The sequence below is a fragment of the Dicentrarchus labrax genome, unplaced genomic scaffold, assembly GCF_905237075.1.
Source record: "Dicentrarchus labrax unplaced genomic scaffold, dlabrax2021, whole genome shotgun sequence".
In the NCBI taxonomy this organism is placed as follows: Eukaryota; Metazoa; Chordata; class Actinopteri; family Moronidae; genus Dicentrarchus; species Dicentrarchus labrax.
The window spans coordinates 7,499,261-7,504,491 of record NW_026136704.1 but is presented as its reverse complement, the minus strand read 5'-3'; the positions used below and the strand labels follow the sequence as shown (position 1 = coordinate 7,504,491).

At 40.4% G+C, this 5,231-nt stretch overlaps 1 long non-coding RNA gene across 1 annotated transcript; it reads right to left on the bottom strand.

Moving 5' to 3' along the window:
• Positions 1-981: 981 nt before the first annotated feature.
• On the bottom strand, positions 982-4,821 carry LOC127361871 (uncharacterized). Its single transcript, XR_007884364.1, has 3 exons — positions 4,470-4,821; positions 3,055-3,097; positions 982-1,938 (listed from the first exon to the last, which is right to left on the bottom strand). It is a non-coding gene; the product is annotated as an uncharacterized LOC127361871 (long non-coding RNA).
• Positions 4,822-5,231: the final 410 nt, after the last annotated feature.

Sequence of the window (5,231 nt, the reverse complement as noted above, 5' to 3'; positions counted from 1 at the left end):
ATGGCATCAACAGGAAATCTATGGCCTTGAAACACGAACACACACACACACACACACAAGCACACACACACGCTCCAGCAGCCTCGCAGCAGACATGCCTCTGCCCGGTTCTATTCTGAAGTAAGAACACATAGTTTGGAAGTGATTGCCTCCAGGATAAACACACACTCCTCTTGCTTCACATAGAATGAAAGTGAAATGAAACAAGATCACAAACACACACATCATTTGTCATGAATTAATGGAGGATTTTTTTTTACAGGAGTGTAACTGAACACATACATTCTTTTCTTTAGCTGTAAAGTGATATTTACAGTGGCAGACAATCATGTTCATGTATTTGGTGGTTTGTTTTATGGTTTCCTTCTAGATACCTGATGCCAAAAACAATCCTAATGATGAGGAATTTGAATGCAGATGACGTATGCTTTGGAAAAGACAAAGTTCCTCTACAGTTACTGTAAATTCATGTCACAGAACGGTTGTAAAAGCACTTGTTTTCCTACTTTCCTGCCCAGATCATCCCATCTGTTATTATACAAACAGATTACACTTCCTTTCCCTCGCTTTCTGTTGCCTTTGAGAACTCTCTCAGGGGTTACAGTAGTGGAAGAGAATCCTTTTTCCTCGTAGTGCTGCATTTCAATAGAATCTTTTATTTACCGTGCGTGTTGTGTGTGTCAACGTGTGTTTCCTTTAATTCAACAAACTGAAGATGAGTCACGATGAGACAGGGAACAACCTGGAAGTGCAAAACACAAACCACACACACACACACACACACACACACACACACACACACACACACACACACACACACACACACACACACACCCTGTAATGGGGCTTTTCAAGGCCCATATTTGACTAACACTACCAACAGCTGTGATAACAACAAAAACTCTAATAACAATAATTAGACCATTTTAATTCCAGGGTGGCTTGAACTACTAGAACTGGCGAAAATGAAATGAAATAGTGTGATTTTTAATCCTTCTTTATGTTTTATTATTGCAGAGCCTGAAATTTGAATAGTTTATTACAAGCTTAAGTAAACAACATTGTGCATAAAATATAGTACATATGATTATTAAAACAAATAAATGATCAATTCTTTCATTACAGTCGCATTCATTATTAATAAAATATTAAATATATATTAAAACATTTACCTTATTATGTCCGACCTACGACAGCATTTTTGGGCCCGAATTTGGTTCAGGCACAGATTAAAGCTCCGTTCTGACGCACTTGTAACTTGGAGTAGCTGAACTAAAACAATGAATACATCTGCATTCTGAGTCAGTTATAACACCTGCATTACCTGTGGTGATTTAGAGTGTGAAAACTCAAGCTAGCAGTTAAATAAACACCTTAAAATCACCCCTGTTTGTGAGAGATAGAGAGAGGTGGATTGTGGGTGCATAACTGCATGCTCATCATACACAGATCCACTGAAACACACAGAGCAATGTATGTTTGAAGGGCGTGGGGCAGGACAGAGCAAGCTGTAGTTCACAGGTTCATCCTGCTGTATATTTGTGGTACAGTCCTGTAACCAGATCCCACATGGAGGTTCAGCCCAGACCAGATCAGACCAGGGCTGAGTAAATCTCACAAGTGTTGCCTGAAAATAACCCTGGCTATTTATAACAGCTGTCTCTGCAGCAGAAGAGGAAGTTCATAATATTTCATTGACGTTTGTTCCCTGGGTCGTACTCTGCGAGCAGTAATCTTGCTCCGACAACAGAGCACCGTGGCAGTTTCCAGTTTCCACAGGAAGGCAGAGGAAGCTAGAGGACGCCGATTAGGCTGCAGATGTCGAAGAGGAGACCGCTGCCTGTACACGCCCTCTGGAGAACAGGGTCTTCAAATCCTAATGAATGGAAAGTTAAGTTGTTGCACCTTGTTCCCTCACAGCACATCCACCACCATCTCCTGTGGAAATTAGAGTTAGAGTGAGTGATGTATTTCAGATTAGCTGGAACTTGCTGCCCTCTTGAGGTTTCATGTTACAACAGTCTGCTCAGTGGTGGAGAAACCATAAGATGCCATGGTAACCCGTCTGTCAACAAATCCCCAACGGCTCGTGCAGGTCTGTTAGTGTGTCAGCTTTTTAGTTTCGCATCACTGAGAACAAGTGGTGCAGCATAACCTGACTGAGCGAAATCTCCTTTAACTGTAGATAAATACTGAAGAACCCCTGTACAAAAGGCCCATTAAAGAGCTTTGAACCAGGTTCTGTAAAGCACTGGCTCCCTACCTATTTGGTCTGGTGTACCAGAGCCCTGTCAGATGAACTCAAGTATCCTCACTGACACTACCCGGCGTGTTCCAGATGTCACAGATGTGTTCATTTGAACTGCTGTTAAACAGTACGTTATGTAATACTATCAAATAGGCTATGAAAAATAATACACAGTTTAAATCATTCATCCACCATATTGAGCTTTTCATAATGGATTCAGTTCTTTTCGCTATTTGTTTATCCATTACTTTTAGCTATTTGAACCATTTATCCATCATGCCTACTTTTAGTTACATATTTGAAGTGTTTACTATTACTTTTAGCCATTTGTCCATTAGACCTATTCCTAGCTAACTATTTAAACAATTTATCTATTTACTATTTGGACCATTAATCCATTACTTTAGGCTAACAATGTACAGGTTTATTCATAACCTTTAGCTTACCTTAGATATCTAGTCACTTGCTAATATAGTTTTCACAAATGTTTGGGTTGCCTACGACTGACTCAATAGGTGGATTTTAAAAAAATAATTGTAATTTTCTCAAATCAACACTCCCATAACACTCTGCAGCACCATGTTTACATAAACCATATATGAGGTTGTAAACCAATCTATAAAACACCTAATATCACCACATGGTGTGAGTGTATAGTATTACCTCTTGTAGTATCTTCTTGTTTTGCAAATGTGTGAAAAGTGTCTGGCCTGGTGTGAAAATGATGATGCAGAGCAGAGATATGGAATAGATACACTGAATGCGAATCAAATGAACATATGTGACAGGGAGAGAGACCTTCTTACCTGGCAGCAACCTTCACTATAAAGGCAGATCGAACTGGCAGTTCTAAAAGAGAGAAAAGAGATATCAATAAATTATTAGTTAATTTATTTGAAGACAGTATAATTACTGAAATGAAAGAGATCATTAGTAGCTTCTACTCAAGGCCACATGATCAATTGGGCAAAGCAAGCAACTGTGGGTCCCAAAAGCCCCGGGTTTACTGTCTGTCTGTTGATTTCTTGCACGTTGGTTTAATACTAAAGCAGCCAGTAATACAGCAGTGTAGTGGTACTGGTTGGTGTCTGGTTCTCTGGGCAAAATGTAGGCCTAATGACGCTGCCATCTACAGTGTAGTGTGTTCTGTGCACGGTGCTTGATGGGAACATCGCCAACTGTCGCATCGCAAATGTTTGATATCTTTTTTGTGCTCCCATTTATCTCAACACTGGCCCCATAGTCTGGCAATAATAATGCCAAGCTGTCACGGTTAATCTGTGAATGACATATCAGTGGTTTTCATTTTTAAAAGCCTTTGCCATGGGGGAGATTTACTACCAGAATAGTGCAGCAAACAGATAGAGCTGTGTTAGTCGTATTGCATCTTAACTATTAGCACAAAGCACGAACTACACCCAGTTCTCAGTCACAGATATATGATCTCCAGCCTGAACCTCTCTACTTCTGGTCATAAAAGCACCTCATTACACAACGGCATTATGGAGTGATTTGTGGTAACATCCTCTTGTTGTGTGCGTTTGATTTGATCTGCAGAGGGCGCTAGAGGAGCTGCTGCACCATCATCTATCCAGTCTAATAGCTGTATGAAGAAAGAATTGCAGTCTAGTTCTACACTGCTTTTAATTTATATCTTTTGGAGTATGATCGATGATGAGTATGATTACTGTACTATAAGGATTTGAGCTAATCACTGGTAAACCCCACCCTTAGTAGGAGTAAGGGCAAGATGAATGTAACTGTAAATCATAATAATTAAATCATTTTAACTCATTTAAAGGTCCAGTGTGAAGGATTTAGTCCTATCTACCGATGTAGATTGAAACTCAATTATTTCATGTTCCCATTCCCTGCAGCCAGTGTGTCCGTTCTGGGCTGCTGTAGAGACATGGCGGCTCAACATGGCGGACTACATGGAAGGCAACCCACTGCTTTTCTGACTTCGGAAAGATGCATCTGTCCTTCCATTATCTTCAGATTTCCATGTCTGCCTGCACTGATTTCTCCCAGAGGCCCCGCTGCCTCAGGCTAGGGATATTATGTACTCTATACACATTACAGAGCTTCGTTTGTGAGACAAGGACGAAAGGTTTTAAAAGGTTTGACAAGGACAGAGATGGCCTTGTAATTCATGTCACATCCTTGACATTTTGCTGCCACTTTCTGCTTGACTGTAAATCACTATAATCACACTTTTTACCGTATGGCGAGGGAAAGTAGACACAGCAGCTACAACGAATGGGCTTCATGAAGTCCTACTGAAAAAGACCCGTAGCTCTGTGATGCTCACTGTAATGAAAACCAAGCTATAATTAGACAGATAACCCAAAGTCTACGACCTGATCGTTAAAAGTCAGGCTAAATGAAGTGAGAGGATCACCAAAGGTCAAAAGGACCATGAATGTCTGCATCAGATTGGATAGAAATCCATGCAATCGTCATTGAGACATTTCACTCTAAATCACAAATGTCAAGCTCTTGGGGGCGCTACAGCAGAAGTTAGTGGATCAGTAGCATTCATCCTCTGGGTACCTTGAACGTCTCAATTCCGATCTAATGGGTGTTGAGCTATTTCAGTGGTGGATTGACTGACAGACCAATTGCCATCCCTAGAGCTTTGCTGGTATCTGAAAGGTCAGAGGGTCAAAATACTACTGCTCATCCTCTTGGAAGTACGAACATACATAACAGAAAATATATATCGGAATGTATTATTTATTATATCATGGAAGTTCACCACAATAGCAGAATGAGGATGTCACAGGAGAAATGGAAAGCACTCATCCTCTGTGAAGTGTTTAGTAAATTTTAAGGTAATAGTTTTGCTAGGTAACAGGTCAGTTTCCTCCGCTGAGAAGCATGAAGCATTCAAAGCAAATGTAACTGAAATTGAGTAACTTGATGTTCTGACTTTGGTTTAAACAAAATGGATCTGGGGAACTGAGGGTGAACTTGCTGGGAA